Raw genomic sequence first — 17111 nt, 5'->3', positions numbered from 1 at the left:
AATGAACTAGCTAAATAATTTGCTGTAATTATTTCCAAAATTCGAGACACTCCTGATGACCTTCACAGTCCCTCCTACATCTATACACCACCTACTCCAACATTATCCTCTGTCTCTATCTCCAACTTTAGCCACACTTCTACTGAGCAAGTTATATCTCTACTGAAGGCTAACCCCTGTGCTCCATCAGACCCTCTTGCTCCCCAGCTTGTCAAGCCTATTGACCCTTCAGTGGCCGCTCACGTCACTGAACTCAACCGGTTATTCAACTCTACTTGCTTTTCCTCTATTTTCAAAACAGCCAGTCATCCCTCCCCTTAAAAAAACAAGGTGTTGACCCGAACCTGCCGGCAAACATTCACTGTGTCACTCACTCTTAACTACTTGAACTACAACTTTTTCCAGAGCTTTAATCGTAGTACTAATTTCCTAGACATCCGTAACTTTCCAGACCCACATACAAACAGGTTCCCGCTCCTGTCACTCCATAGAAACTGCTCTCATGAAGGTCTCCAACTTAATTGCCACTGCTAGAACTCCAACCTATCCTCTATCCTAATTCTCTGATCTCCTTTATAATCTCTCTCTTCTTGGGATTCACAATCAAGCCCTTACCTGGATTGAAACCTGCTTAGCACTTTGCCAATTTGCTGTCTCCTGGAACACCACCACCTACCCACTTACTCCTCCGACTGTTTGTGTTCCACAAGGTTCTGTCCTATCCAAAATGTCCAACTGTCTCTCTGCCATTAAATATTGAACGGCTTTCCACTCTCAATGATAAACTCTATCCAGTTCCCACCGGACACTCACCCCTACTCCACATCAGCTAGAAACCTCAGCGTCATCTATGACTCTTCTCACACTTTCTCTACTTTCATCTCCAAAACTGCAACGATGGTTCCCCTCAACCTCCTGAATATTAGGAAAATCAGGCACCTCCTTCCCTTCAACACTACCAAGTTTCTCTTAACCACTCTTGTCTTCTCTGAACTGGACTATTGTGTCAGCATCTTCTTTGGTCTCCTGAACTATGCTTTCTGTCCTCTAGACAAGATCATCAAATTCGCTACCAGGACTCTTTGAACTTGCTCACTTCACACCTACTTCCTCTGGTGATGCAAAACAGGGCCAGATTTAAATGTCTTCTTATGGTTCACAAATCTATTCACTGTATCTGCCCTCCTCTATCCAACTCTACAAGCCTTCTTGTAATCTCCATCTTGCCTCCACTACCCTTTTGGCACCTTGCCATACCTGTGCTTCCTCTCTTTCTGCTCCATTTGCATGGAATTTTCTTCCACCGGACATCTGAGAAACAGTGCATACCAATTTGTTCAAAGCCAAATTGAAAGCCTACACCTCTTCGCCATTGAGTTACCCTCTTAACCTACCTCTCATCTGCCTTCAAGTTAACATCTTTCCCTCACGTCTAACCTGCCTCTGACCCTCACTTTCTTGACCTCCACTCTAGCACTTCATCCATCATGGTCACATCCCTAACATAGTTGGCTGTACTGCCTACCTGCACTTAATGTCTAATGTTGATTGTCAATCTACGCAACTCCACCCATGTATTGTCCCGGGGACTGTTACATTTACTCTCAGCCACAACCTGGTCACAACGTAACTCGATCTCACACCATTGTAAGAAGGTCACTGCTTCCCGTTAAATCAAATATCTTACCTATTGTATGTTATTTCACAACCAAAAGAGCATTGTTCTTCCCTGTATATATAAATAAAAAAAGTTCTAAAATGAACAAATAATTCCCAGCTTGATCTATTAAGAACTTATAAACCCCGATTCCAGGCACAAGCACACACTTTTTGCTTTTCCAATCCTTTCAAGATTGTACCACCCACTGTTGCACACTTGGCTACCAAATAAAATCGCACATCAACCTAGAGTTCTAAAAATATAACAATCAGTCCTGGTTGACATTGAAAGCCACAATAAGACTCAATGTCCTTTACAATCTGCAAAGCCATTTTAATTAACAGTTTTGGGAAAATGTGATGAAGTTCCTCATCAGATGCTGGGCTGTTACCTCATCCCCACAGACCTTACTCCTTTAGGTGAATACTCAGCCAGGTGGCAGTTGCCTCACAAGACTATATAAAATGGCTTGATGTTCCCCCTTTCTTTCTTAAAACAACTCTCCTCCCATCAGGTGGTATAAAAGCACATCTGACTCACTGAGACTGCCTGTTTTGTCCGTCTCTACTGGGGGAAGGTTTACATTTGCCCACAACTGATTACCTATGACATCATAGGTAAACAGTTGTGTGCTATTTGAACATGGGTATTGCCAGATTTCTATAATAAGTATGTTCTTTCATTTTATGATATTCCCTGGTCATTTGGCTCAAAAGATTGTTAGCATTTTATTTTGTATCTTTATTTATTTATATATTTATAACGTGCCGAAGCTCGCAAGCATCAGGGCGTGAACAAGGACACGTGGACAGAATGAAGCACAGGACAATGAGAAGAAGAGCAACAGCAGTGTCAGATTGGAGGAGAAGTAGACAGTAGTTCAGGAGCTACCTAAAAAGGGTAATTTTGAGTTGTTTCCTGAAAATTTGGAAATTGCTTTCGAGTCTGAGATTGCGAGGTAACTCATTCCAGCTGGAAGTGGCTTTGGTAGAGAAGGCTCTGGCCAGTCCCATAGCTTTTTTTCTAGGGGGGGTGGGGCTGGTTCCAGTAGTCCCTGATTTTCAGATCTAAGGCTACGATTTGGTTCGTACGATTTACATTCCTGCTCAGGTAGGCAGGGGCTGTTCCGTATAGACAACGGTGGACCATTGGCAGGGATTTGAATGTGATGCGTTCCTTCCTTGCTAACTAGTGGAGCTCTTTTCTGTGACTTGTTATATGTTCTCATCAGGATTTGTCTGAAATGGACCGAACTGCATTGTTTTGTATTATTTGGCAGTGTTTGATGCATTTACTGCTGGCTCCCAAGAGCAGGGCATTTCCGTAATCAAGACGTGACAGAATGGTGGCTCGAGCTATTGTGGCACCATTTTATTTATTTAACAAAGGCCTGCTGCGGCACAAGAGCTTTTGATAGTATTGGCAGTTGCGCTTAAGGTATGATATTTGGGCTTCTGCTCCTAGCGAGGATTGTAAATAAATTCCAAGTGTCTTAACTTTGTCTGACACTTTGATAATGGAATCCTTTATAAGGAAGGAGGACTATGCTGGGCCTAAGTTGTTTAAGGCTTTAGTTGAGCTTAATGTCATAAACTCTGTCTTCGAGCCATTTAGGCACATACAGTGTGACTTCATCCAATTTTCGATGGAGTTATAAAGGGCTGAAAGTCTATTGTTATCGAGCGTGTGGGCTCTGCACAATTCAAAAATAAATTGTGTCGTCTGCAAAATTTGTGAGATAAACCCAGAGTTGTGAAAGAAGGGAGCAGAGACAGTGGAGATAAAGGTTGAAAAGTAGTGGCGAAAAACTAGCTCCTTGCAGAACGCGACAATCCACAGGTCTAGATGTGGTGGAGTGCCCTCCCCAGGTGACTTTGGAGCTTCTGTCTTTGTGGAAAGCGGCGACCCAATCAATGGCCTCCTCAGAGCAGTTTCCTGCAGTGTCCAGGGCCTCTCGGAGCTTCTGATGATCTAATAAATCAAAAGCTGCCGAGAGGTCCAAGAGGATTAGCAGGCCTGCCTTTCCTTTGAACAGGATGGCAAGCATCCTGGTTTGCAAGTCCAACAGGGCAGATTCAGTGCTATGTGCGCTTCTGAACCCTGACTGTTGTGCGTATAAAAGATTATTTTTGTCAACGTAATCCTGAAGTTGGTGTGTGGCTATTTTGTCGAGTATTTTTAAAAGAAAATTACAGTTTGTGATTGGTCTAAGATTGTAGGAATCTTTTTGATCCAAGCATGTTTTTTTCACTAGAGGGGTAACTGTGACAGTTTTTATTTCCACAGGGACTTTTCGGTCACTAAATGAAGAGTTTGTCAAGCGACATAAGTAGGGAGCGAAAACTTCTGCATTTTCTAGAATACATTTTGGAGGCAGGATATTCTCAAGGCATGAGGTGCAGTTTATAGAAGAGAGGGTGTTCAACATCTCTTCTAGTGAGACGGGGAGAACTGGAACTTGGGTTTTTTAGATTCAGTGGAATCCTCCTTTGTTAGAGGCGGGAGTGGTGGATCTTTCACTTTGCAATTTATTATTGTTTCTCGTGCTTTTTTGATCTTATTTTGAAAGGCCGTTTGTACATTTTCGCAGTCTTCCATGGTTGGCTGGAATGATGGAGAAAGAGAGAGTGGTTTCTCAATAGATTTTAATATTTGAAAATGTTTCCCCAGTAGAATTTGTGGCAGAGGATATCTGATCATTATAATAGTTCTTTTTCAGTTCAGTTAGTTTGGCTCTATACGTATGGTCAGTTTTTTTTCCAATTTTCTTTATTCGTCTCGGAGGGGTCTTTGCGCCATTGTCTTTTGAGTTTTCTTTTGGCTTTTCTAAGTTCGACTGATTCTGTCTTAAACCACTTTTGGTGATTCGGGTTTGGACGAACTTGTTTATTTTTTAATGTAGCGTGCTTGTCTAATATCTCCTGAAAATGATGCTATAGGTGGATGCAATTAAGTCACAGGTTTCTTCATCTGTGGTGGTATTCATAATGTAAGTGATCCCCTGTGATAGAATAGATGGTGTGATTTTTTTCAAGTTTCTGCTCTGAATTGTTTTGGGTGTGTTAAATTTCTGTTCTTAGTTGCTAGAGAGAGCTTAGCTTCGACTTTGTAATGGTCTGTCCAGATACAGGGCAAAGTATCGGTCACTGTTAGTTCTACATTGTTTGTAATGATCCAGTCCAGTTGATTACCTGTTTTGCTAGTGGGGCCTTTGTTTGCTACTGTATAATTGATGTTCTGTAAGTCCCTTTCCAGGTTTATGGCTTCCTTGTCAGTGGTATTTCCTCGCCATCTGTTTAGATCGCCCAGGAGCAAAGTCCCAGTATTGGAACCTTTTAGATTATTGAAAATATGGCAGAGTTCGTCGTTGAAGTCAGATATTAGTGAAGGGGGTCTGTAGATGACAATGAAGTTAACACAGTGGTTTTGGGTAGGGGTCATTTTAAGGTGAAGAATCTCGCATCCTGAGCATTGTGTGGTGGAGGGAAACAGCTTAAGGTTTTGTCTTGCTATTATGGCTACCTCGCCTCCCTTACCCGACTCCCTGTTTTCAAAGTAGATGTTATAATCTGGGGGGACTGCGGTGTTGATAGAGGGTTCTGTTGGTTCTTGCAACCAAGTCTCTGTGAGGAAGAGAATATCTATGTTATCATCTATGATATAGTCATGGATATCCTGAGCATGTTTATTGGGGGATCTTGTGTTGAGCAATGCAATTTTGATGTTATCTGAGTCTGGGGGAGATTGCACCATTGTGCTCGCATTTTGATTGCCTTTGTCGATGACAATGGCTGGTAATATGGTCAGTGAGCTGTTAGACTCATTTTCTTCTGAGTGTAGATATTGTGTGGGCTCTTTATTGGCCGTGGTGAATTTTTGTTTGGACGGTGGTGTGGTCACTACGCCTTGAGTGTCCTCTAATATGTGTGGACTAGGCATGATTTGGTCAGCCATGGGTGGCCCTTAAAATATGTCTGACTTTTATTTACATATTTTCTTCTTTCTTAGTGCATGCTATAGGGTCCTTCTGCTAACATGTGGAGCTCCAGTATCCTGGATATAGATACCACTATTTTCTGTCAGCATACTGGAAGAAGGGCACTGCTGGGCAAACCCAATCCCTGAATTCTCATCCCACTTTCCTACCATAAAGCTTATTCGTAATGATCCAGTCCAGTTCATTAGAATATAAAGGATATTGGTGGTCTCGGATTAAAGGGTGAATAGGGGTGTTTTAGGATACTCTGTACACCTTTAAATTTGATGGACCCAGGGACCCTTAGGTTAACTTATTCTCTTCCACTCCTTAGCAAAAGAATATATATGTATTGGCCTTCATGAGTACAAGGATGAGCAGAGGCTAAAAGCGCCTACTCAGACCTCACATTTCTACAAGCCTAGAGCTAACACAATCATAAAGGTAAAACTGGCACAGTTAAGAGATAAACCTCCTTTGCCTTTTGTGCTAACATGTGCTGAGGGAAGGCTATACTCCCAAGAGGGATGTGAATGTGGTTCAGTAGCAACCCGAACAGCAAAGTAGAACAGTCCAAAATAAAGGAATGTCCAATCAAGGTTCTATAAAAATATGTATACTTTAAATAAACACACTATGTACAACAGTAACTGACTACAAAAACGCTACACAAAAGCAACCCCAGAGGATAGAATACAGAATGAGCAAAGATAGCAAGATGCAACACTCTATAATGAGTCAGGGGTGTAAGGCAAGTATTAAGGACAATGTTATTGGGTGCAAAAGGGATACAAGGGACCTAACCAGTCTCTAGGGCCCACAAATGGACCAGGGAGGAAGTTAGCAGTCAATTGTACCTTTTTGCGGTGCTTGGTAGTCCAGCAGCACCGAAACAAACTTCTTGATGCTGTGCGCGCAATTTCGAAGATCGGGAGAGTGGAAGAGGTAGCACTGGATGGTTCTGGTTATTCAAATGCATCGAATCGCTCCTGAAACATGGCTTCAAGCAGATCAATTGTGTAAAACACTAGGATCCCAGCTGTCTAGACTCTCACAGTACTGTAAGTCCCAATCCAGGGGCTCGGGACAAGGAGTAATTTCCTTGTGTGCCCAAACACATTCTGGCCTACAACTGCAGGGGTTTTTCAACATGGTGAGAACATGGATACCACCGTGGCTGGCAGAGAGGCAGGTCTTGTTACAGCAGCAGGTTCATCCCAATGGTCGCAGGGTATGATTAGGGACAGAGCTTGCTTCTGCCCTGAACACTCAATGTTCACCTCACTGGCAGAGGACGTTGGTGAGATCAACTCTCCCAACAAAGCTCCAATGAAATCTTCTTGAAAGGTTGGAGTCCAAAAGATGATCCAAAGAAGTGGTGGGAGACCTCTTTATTAAAGGAAAAACGCCCTCAGGTATGAGAAAGAGAGTGACAGACACACAAAGTGAAACAAGATGGTGGAGTCCTTCCCCAACTGAATAGAGCTCTTCCTGTCTACACTAACCCTGCCCCCTTCCTTTAATAGGATCAAAGGTCTTTTGATAGGCTCACCTTGGTGTGAGGCTACTCGCTTTAAATGGGTGTGCCCCTTTGATGCTCGAACCAGGACAGCTGCCTGTTTTGTAGCTGTTTGGCGCTATCTACCCTAACAAAGAGATAAAAGAAGAGGCACGGCCACTAAGGTTCCTGTTGTCACTGTGCAGGAACAGCCTGTCTGGCCAGAATACACATCACATTTCACAGCCGAGGTGGCTCACAGGACCCGACATGTGAGATATCAAATTGGATGTGTTAAGACAGATTTCTGAACTCTGACCTGGTGGGCAGATGTTCAGAACTCCAGGCTAGTTTCTTGGAACAGGGTAACCGCTGGACAAGCCAGACCAATCAAGGTAGCTATGGCAGGCGGTCAAGACTAAGGGCCTCATCACGAGTCTGGTGGTAACCCTTAAATGCTGCAGTAGCGCTATTACCGCCGCATTTAAGGGTCTGCCAGATCATGGCTTTGGCGGATTTCCCCCCAGCTCTGAGAATGAGGAATTCCCGAATGGGCCCAATGGGGAATGGGCAATAACCCTTCCGCCAAACCCGTGATCCGGCGCTAATAGCGGGGTGTTTGGCGGTAGGGCTATTAGCGCCGCCGCTAATAGCGCCGGCGTTACTGCCCAACTCGTGATGAGGCCCTAAGTCTCAGGAGGGGTAGGGTGACTGAAAGACCTCAATGAGCACACAGAGCAAGGACACTTACAAATTACTCCCAGACAGGTGTTATATCAAAAATATAAACACATTTATTACAAGGCCTTTGTAACTCAGACGATAGCAAAGGAATCACAGCAATACTAAGTAAACCAACACAACACAATCAATACATGATATATACAAGACCATTGGGGTCTAAAGGGTTAAATGCACTAAATATATCCACAACCTAGATGGGGAGAAAACAGTTAGGTGTGTTGTCGATGTCGAAGGGGCCTAAAGACTATCTGCACTGCCTAAGAGGCAGTCCAAAACCTAAGAAGAGAGGAGCCTTATGCTCAATAGTACATGTAGTGCAGGCGCACGCGGTTGTTCCAATGGGCAAAACAGGGTCTCTTCAGGGGTCTCTAGCAGCTCAGGAAGGTGGATGAGGCGATGAAGAATAAGTTCCCACTATTCAGGGAGGACCTCCACTTGAAGGCAGAGGCAGTTCCAGAGTGGATGGAGTCGCTAGTTCGCACTAGCAGTGGAAAGGAAAGGGACCCCCAGCGGCCACTCGTGCGTAATAATGGATGGAAGCGCTAGGGGCCACCGGTTAAGGTTAGGATTACTCACCGGCCCCAGGCGCACTCCGGACCAAACTTTCGCGAGCCGAGTCAACTTCGGTTGCGGGTTCTACTGCGGCAATATGACGGCTCTGCGGCTTTCAGTTCCGAAGATACAGTGAGGATTCCCAAACGGGACAGTGGCGATTTCTCTGCTCCGGGTGGATGAATCGCCCTAGTTTCACTTCAGCAGCCTTCAGGGGCAATTGGGTCACAAATGCAGCAAACTTGCAAAGGTCGTTGCTGCGGCAGGGCAACACGGTAACCGCGTATGCTCTGGTCCTGGAGCACTCGTCTCACTTCAGACCTGGCAATGCCAAGCGTACGAAATTCCGTGTGAGGGTTCCGCGGACACAGGGCTAGAAGTATACCAAGTTTAGAGGGCCTCCTCGAAACGACGGCGGAGACAGAGCAAAGTCCTGCCTAAGCTGGTCAGCCCACTGGTTGGCCCAAGGGACACTTCCAAGGAGGCTTACTTGCAGGTCCTGTTGAAGGCGCCGAGAATAGTTGGTCCCACTATTCGAATGGGTCAAAGCGTCTTCGCAGACCTTCTAGGACGATCAGATGCAGAGGGGTCCCATGGGACGACAGCGGGCTCAGGGTGCCAAACCTTCCAGCGGTTCCTCGACTCAGCTTCCTAGTTTCGGGTTACTTGGATCCTATCCTTCGTTCAGTGAGAACTCCAGAGATCGACATGCTATGGGTGTTTTTGGCCTCCTCTTATCCAAAGTTCCCTTCGTGCCAAAACAAAGTGGACCCAATGGTAGATCTGCTCACAAACACACACTCCATACATGTACCAATCACGGACCACGGTGGTCCCAGGCATTCACAGCACTCCAGACTCTCTGGCCCCCAGGATGTGTATTGGGGACAGACACCCCAGCTCACACCCTGGAGGCATACACACAAGGCATGCAGAAGCCCGCGAAAGCTTGGCGTTTTGCACGAAACTACATGTCCAAATAAGGACTGACCCAGTTCGGCTTGACCTGGGGAAGGCAAAGGGGCAATATGGCCAAATGACAGGACAAAGAACCTCGTGGCATGGCCATTTTGGAGCCAGGCCACCTATTTGTGCCAAATGTGGTTAACATGGCAGGAAAGGGTTAAAATTATATGAAAAGATAAGCTGCCAATAGCCCTGTCCATGACACATCTGCACATCTCACAAAAAGTCCACCAAGAGTATCTAGGGTCATTGTAATTGACTATGAGACCCAAGTGCACTGTACTGTAATGTACATTGTGTACTTGTTACATGTTGCACAAAAGTTGCAAAATTAGAAAAGGACTAAGGGAAACAAAGTCTCCCAGTACTGACTGTCTTAAGGGCATGTCAATTTCCCCATAAAAAGTGAGCGAAAGCCCAGAGGGGAGCAGCTGAAGGCTGTGCTTCTCTGCCAAAGTCAGTCTATGATGTCTAATCAGCAGCAAAAAAGGTTTGGGGCGTGTACAACTGGAGGGAAAATTACACATAAAATGAAATCTTTCCTAACAGGATGTGGCTACAATGACCTCTGAAACTGCTGGTAGAGCAGGCACCTCTGATCAGGATACTGATGCAGCAGGGCACAGGTACACATTATGCTTATGGCATGGAGCTTATGAAAAGGGAATATGATTACCCTTTCAGAGATGGAATTCCCTGCATCATTTTATTAATAAATATGCATCAAAAAAAGCCATGGCTTTCACACCTTTGGCCAGATGGCAAACATAAATATATAATTCCTATCTTCTCCCAGTCTGTTTTAGGTCTGTAGTAGAGATTTCAGTTACACCTCAGCTGACATTCCCGGAGAGAAGCTGATATAGATATGTAAAAACCTAGCCTGAAGAAAGGTTCCAACACAGCAAACTGAGTTTGAGTCTGTCCCTCCATTACCTCATTCGCCTCCCAACACCATTTTCCTCTCTTCTGTCAGCTGTTACCAGGGAAATGCACTTATCGTGGGAGCTGGTTGTAGGTCAACCTCAGTGCACCATTCATGAAAAGAGAGTTCCAAGCAGCAGGGGAAAGCTGGGCTTACTCTGTGCACTGGCAGGGCTCCCCTTTCTCGTGAAGGTTTCTCTCTGATTAGTGCGCTAATCGCGCCTCTCCATCAACTGAAGTGAATATGCCCATCAGTCTGGCTTGCAGACCGCACTACAGATAAGTGTTGAAGTCGGGGGTCGTGTAACTAGGCCTCCACTTCACAATTCTCTGTGACATGTATCCTTTGTACACAAATCTTTTTGACTACAAATAATGTCTGTTTCAGGGTGTGGATGTTTAAAACGGAAAAGGGATGATATTCATTTGCATATGTGTGAAAGAGGTTTCGTTTTCAGTAAAAAAATGTCTTGCAATTACAATTACATTTAATCGCGTTCTTCATGCAAGTCACTAGTTGGCTGCTGTTTTTGAGGATTTACCTAGCAATGTGGGTAGACCATTGGACACTGAGCCTAAGGGTTTTGAGTTCAAGCCCCAAAACAGGCAAACATGATATCATAATTTGAATTAAGTCCAGGACAAGAGGAAAAACAAATTTCATTTTTAATCAGTAGCAGCAAACGAGTATTTGTGAAAGTTCGTGGATAGAAATCTTCTGACCGTTAGATGTCTTTAAGACAATTATGGCAAGAATCTTTTGACTGGTGTCCATCATTGCTAGCAATCAGTAGTTATGTGGATCCAATCTATCATCTCTTTAAAAGATGGGAACCACCACCGATTTACACCATGACTCAGGGATACTGGCTGATGATTCTATATGTTTATATAGTTCTGTTAGAATCTTGGCCCGTAGAGCCCGGGTGGGCTTTCATAACAATATTTGGGATACCACTAGGGCCTGGTGCACGGGAGCTTGTTAGTTTCATTATAATGTTCAATACATTCTCCTCTTCCACATCCAGATTAGTCATACTTAATTTAGATTCATCTGTTGTGGCCACCATAGCATGGGTTTCCTTGTCATAATAGTTTTTCAATGTAAGCCAGCCATTTACTTTCTGGAATAGGATTTAACTCACCAGGTGAAAGTCCCTTCTTATACTCATTAAAAATAGAATTTGTGGCTTTTGTATGATTTCAGCCAACCAAACAGGAGGAGCCAATTTGAATTTTTGGTTGAGTACATATGTTGTTTTCGCCAGTTGTTATATTTAGTGGCTACATTTTTTATGTGAATCTGCTTTTGACCCCAGCTCAATTTTGGCTTTACTTTAATTTCAACTCTAGCTTTCCAACAGATTTTCTTTTTGTCGGCTATCTAATGGTTTTCTTGCTTTAGTGCAGCGTTGCATAATATTATCACCACTTTGCCTACAGTTAGAACTGTCCTTAGGCTTGACCAGTTGCTCTAATTCCCAGTTAACTTTTTGTAATACTTTTTGTATGTCGCCACGCTTATCCCATAATGCAGTTTATTTCCCCTAATATGCACAGCTGTCCATCGTAGACAGTTTCCCAGAGAGTTTGGAGCAACCTGGCAACTCATATGCTCAGTCATACATAGGGTGTCCATGTTTAGCTCCCAGTTCAAGGTCGCATGGTCAGTTTATTAAATTGTAATACTTCGGGAATGCACCGCTTTGTGTGGTGAGGTCACTTAGAATGTAATCTATATGTACTGACTTTACCATTTGACCATGTGTATGTCGAAGATCCACCATTTGCTGTATCTAGAAGCAAAAAAAAGCAGATTGTGGCTTTCTAAGAAGCGTAACCAAACCATCATTACTGAGTGAAAAAGGGGCTGACATATGTACATTTCTAACATTTAGATCACCAGATACAACAATGTGGCCCCCTGGTGATATCTCACGCCACTGTACAATGGCATCAAAGATGGACATTATGCCTTTGGATTGTAAAGCCCCTGGCGGGTCGGGTACATTTATGAACAAGATCGCATTTTTTAAAATAAAACTTTAGATATTTGTAATACAGCTGGTAATACATAAGGGGATCTCTTGATGTATGGAAGGGCAGTAACAGTATGTTCCAGCCTTGCTCCTATTGCAAGAGCACCACTTGCACGCCCCCTAGTCGAGGGAACAGCATAGCTTTGTACTATCTGGAAAGCATCAATAAAGAAAGATTGGGTACACCACATCTCCTGTAGTAGGAAGATGTCACTTGAAGTTATTTGTTCTAAGCCTTCAGAGTGAGATAAAAAAGGAGCGATACCCGCATGTTTTCCAGGATATCCATCTCAATGTTTTTCTAGTAACACAATGCCAGTTTGCTCCGTTTAAAATTCTTTCAGGAAGCTAGCATTCGCCTTGCAAAATATTATTTACAGCTTTGTCCTTGTTAGTTTAGAGAGCATTTAGGACTGATCTCTCTGATGTTTGTTCAGCCAACAGCAATGTTGCTTGCTTAGGTTAATTTTTTGTCACTTCATCAAAAATTAGCTTCTTACTTTTACGACAAAGGATGAGTGATAGTCCCATTTGTGTAAAGGTAGCTGCATTTATTTTAAGAAGTGCTGTCAAAATGACAAATGAAAATTCAATTTATGCCCACTTGGTACTGCTTCCCATACTGGGCAACTCAACTCGTTTAATGTCTGAAGACCTAATCTGATTTAATTGTGTTATCTGTTGAAAAATCGCCAGGAGCTGAGTCAGGTTCAGAAGAACAAGTTACTTACCAACTGGTAACGTTCTTTCGGCTGGATGTTCCTCCAACGTATTCCACATCTTTGACATGTAATGTCCATAGCTGTGCTGCTTCAGAAATTTTTCGGCAGATGGCGTCCTGCGTCGATGACGTCAGGTCGATGTCCCTCAAAGGCCTCTGTCGAGGGCAATGTCACCGGATGTTATAAATAGGACGCACGGCGCCCGTAGCCTCAGTTTATGTTTTTCCCTCCATAACGTGTGACATGCTCAAACGCAATGTCTGCATGACTGCACATAGCCTTGTGGGAACGTAAGCTGCAATAGCATGGGAAATTCCCCAGAGGGGTATGCTGGGAGGGCGATGTGGAATACGTTGGAGGAACATCCAGTCGAAAGAACGTTACCAGTTGGTAAGTAACTTGTTCTTCGAATGGATTGTGTCCTCCAATGTATTCCACATCTTTGACAGACTCCCAAAGCAGTACCAGAAAATGGAGGAGGGAGAATTTAGAATACCCAATTAGATGGCAGAATAAAGAACTGCTTTACCAAAGGCCATATCCTGTCCATGGAGCGTATTCTGGGAGTAATGTTTGACAAAGGTGTAGATAGAAGCCCATGTCGCTGCGTCACAAATATTCCTAATAGAAACTCCCCGCTGCAGGGCTGTGGAAGTAGCCACGCACCTAGTGGAGTGTACTCGCAACCCCTCAGGAGGGTCCTTGCCCGCCAATCTGTAATATTCAGTAATGGTGAGGATAATCCACCTGGACAAGGTCTGTTTGGTAGGAGCCTGGCCCAATCGGTGTCCAGTGTACCCCACAAAGAGTTGATCGTCCCCTCTGACCCTGGACATCCTAGAAATATAAAAGCTCAGAGCTCTCCTAGGGTCCAATCTATGGAGTCGCTCCTCCAGGATGAGGAGGAGGATAGAAAGCAGGAAGTACCACTTTCTGGCTTAGATGAAACTCAGACACTACCTTAGGTAGAAAGGATGGACGTACCCTCAGTACAACCCTATCCTTGTGGAACACAGTAAAGGGTGGCTTAGATGGAAGTGCCTGCAATTCACTCACTCTTTGAGCGGATCTAACCGCAACCAAGAAAACCTTATTGAAAGACAACAGTCTCAAAGGACAAGAGTGCAAAGGTTCAAATGGAGCACCTATCAGAAATTTCAAGACCAAATTCAGATCCCAAACCGGCACCTGAAACGGGGACGGCAGGAACACATTAGTGAACCCTTTTAGAAATTGGGAAATCAAAGGAATCTTAAAATAAGAACATTCTTTAGATGAGCACTTGAAAATAGACAGCGCCGCAAGGTCACCTTCAATGGTACTTAATTGAAGACCTTCAATGGTACTTACTTGAAGACCCCTGTGGGCCAGAGAAAGCAAGAAAGACAGAACATTGGGAATGGAACACTGAAAATGATCGACCATTGTGTCCTCTATACCAGTCGCAAAACTTTTTGCCAACGGCAGCGGTACAGGGATTTGGTTGCCTGGCCGAAAGCAACACCTCCATCACGTCATCCGGGAGACCCCAATCCTTATATCTCAACCTTTCAGAAACCAAGCTTGAAGGTTGAGAGTCTTGACCTCTGGATGGAGAACCCGACCACCCTCTCTGTAGGGACGACGGCGTGGAGGGCAGATTGACATTTCTAGAAGGTCCGGGTACCACGCTCTCCTGGCCCAATCCGGAGCAAGGAGGATCATGTGGGATCCGAACCTCTGTAATCTCCTTAGCACCTGAGGAATGACGGGGACCGGAGGAAACGCGTACAGAAGTGGGAATGACCAATCCACGATGAAGGAGGAAATTCCCTTGAGCAGAATCTGTTGCACTTCCGGTTGGCACTGGTCGCAAACAGATCCACCTGTGGGGTTCCCCTAAGGGTGAAGATCTCCAGAAGGACTTCCTGAGCCAACTCCCACTCGTGAGAGATCGTGCTCTGCCTGCGAAGAGCATCCGCAGCCGCATTCTCTTCTCTGGCCAGATGAACTGCTGAGAGTGACATTCCTTGCTGGATTGCTCAGAACCAGAGCTGCATTGCCTTTCTGCACAATGGGAGTGACCCTACCCCTCCTTTTTTGTTGAGGTAATGCATGGCCACTGTGTTGTCCGTCATGATCAGGACATTCTTCCCCTGCACAGATGGCAGAAAAGCCTTCAGGGCCAGCCTGATGGCTCTCAGCTCCAACAGGTTGATGAGGCGCTTGGACTCCGACAGAGACCAACGACCGCTGGCAGGCAGATCGTCAGCATGAGCCCCCCATCCTGTGAGTGAGGCGTCCATCACCACCGTCACCTCTGGCCATGGTTGCCAAAATGGCTCCCCCTTCATCAGATTTCCTTCGCTGGCCCACCACAGAAGATTCTGCGAGACCGTGAGTGGAACCTGAACGGGATCCGACATCTTGCCAGCGAATTGGGACCACTGCATCTTGAGAACCCATTCCAGGGATCTCATCCGCAGTCTGGCCTCTGGCACCAGAAAAATGCAGGATGCCATGAGGCCGAGCAACCTTAAGAATTCAAAAGCCGGAAGACTCTGGGCATGTTGAAATTTGTCCATCATCTGTACAATGTGATGAGCCCTTACCTTGGGAGGTGAGCACTTTCCCAAGGACGTGCCCAGCACAGCCCGATGTACTGGAGCTGTTGAGAAGGTGTCAAATGCGACTTCTTGAAATTAAGGGAGAAGCCCAGTTTGTGGAGGGAGCAACAGATGAGGCTGATATGATCCAGAGGTTGCTCGGGGAACGTGCTCGGATCAGCCAGTCATCCAGGAAGGGGTAGACGTGAATCCCCCCTCGTCTGAGATATGCTACCACCATCACCACTAGCTTAGTGAAGACCCTTGGGCGGAGGTCAATCCGAATGGCAGGACCCGAAACTGAAAGTGCGAGCTTCCAGCCGCAAACCTCAGGTACTTTCTGTGCTTTGGATGAATCGTCACATGAAAGTAAGCATCCTGTAGGTCCAGAGACACCAACCAATCTTGAAGTCGAAGGGCCTGAAGGACCTGAGAAAGAGTGACCATCTTCAGCTTGTCCTTCCTGAGGAACTTGTTCAACCAACGCAAGTCCAAGATGGGTCTCAGTCCCCCGTCCCTTCTTTGGAATAAAAAAATATGGGGAATACCATCCCATGTTCCTCTCCGCTACAGGCACCAGTTCTATAGCGCCTTTCTCCAGCAGGGTCAAGATTTCCTGCACAAGGAGCGGATCTGGAAGCTTCAAAGAGAGATTCCCCGGCGGATTGTCGTGAGGCTGCTTTAGGAAGGGAAAGCAGTAGCCGTGGGCTATTGTATCCAGAACCCACACATTCAAAGTAATAGCTTGCCATTCTTTGAGATGCTGAGACAGTCTGCCCCCGACCCACGAACAATGGAACATGGCCTCATAGCTGTTTCGGAACGGCTGCAGCAGAGCCTGAAGGCAAAGAGGCAGCAGCTTGAGCGGCTTTGGCACCTCGATTTCCCCGTCTACCACAGGTACTTTTACGTTGACCCCTTTGATTGGCGGCTCCCCTCGTCCTACCAAAAGAGGAGTAGTAATGAAAGGAACCTCCCCATCACTGCTGTCCCCTAGGACGAAAATGCAGAGGTTGATGCACAGCTGCGCTCAAAGACTTAGCAGTAGCTTTTGAGGTCTGCAACCTCTCAAGGCTCTCGTCAGCCTTGTTGCCAAACGAGAGCCATCAAAGGGCATGTTCAGAAGACGGGCCTGTACATCCGGAGCAAAACCTGACTTCCGCAACCACGCAAACCTGCGTATAACGGTGCTCGCAGCCATGGACCGGCTAACACTATCGGCCGTGTCCAACCCAGAATGAAGGGATTCACACATGGCTTCCTTGCCATCTTGCACGAGAGCAAGGAACCCATCCCTTTCTTCCCCCTCAGGAATATGCTCAGCCGCTAGAGAGACACAATTCCACAGAGTGTGTGAAAATCTTGCCAAGGCACAAGTGGAGTTGGCTGACTTCAGCGCCATACTCCCTGCAGAAAACACCTTGCATGCCCAACCATCGAAGCGC

The sequence above is a fragment of the Ambystoma mexicanum genome, chromosome 5q, assembly GCF_040938575.1.
Source record: "Ambystoma mexicanum isolate Mex_15411 chromosome 5q, UKY_AmexF1_1, whole genome shotgun sequence".
NCBI classification, from domain to species: domain Eukaryota; kingdom Metazoa; phylum Chordata; class Amphibia; order Caudata; family Ambystomatidae; genus Ambystoma; species Ambystoma mexicanum.
Note: the sequence above shows the minus strand (reverse complement) of the source record.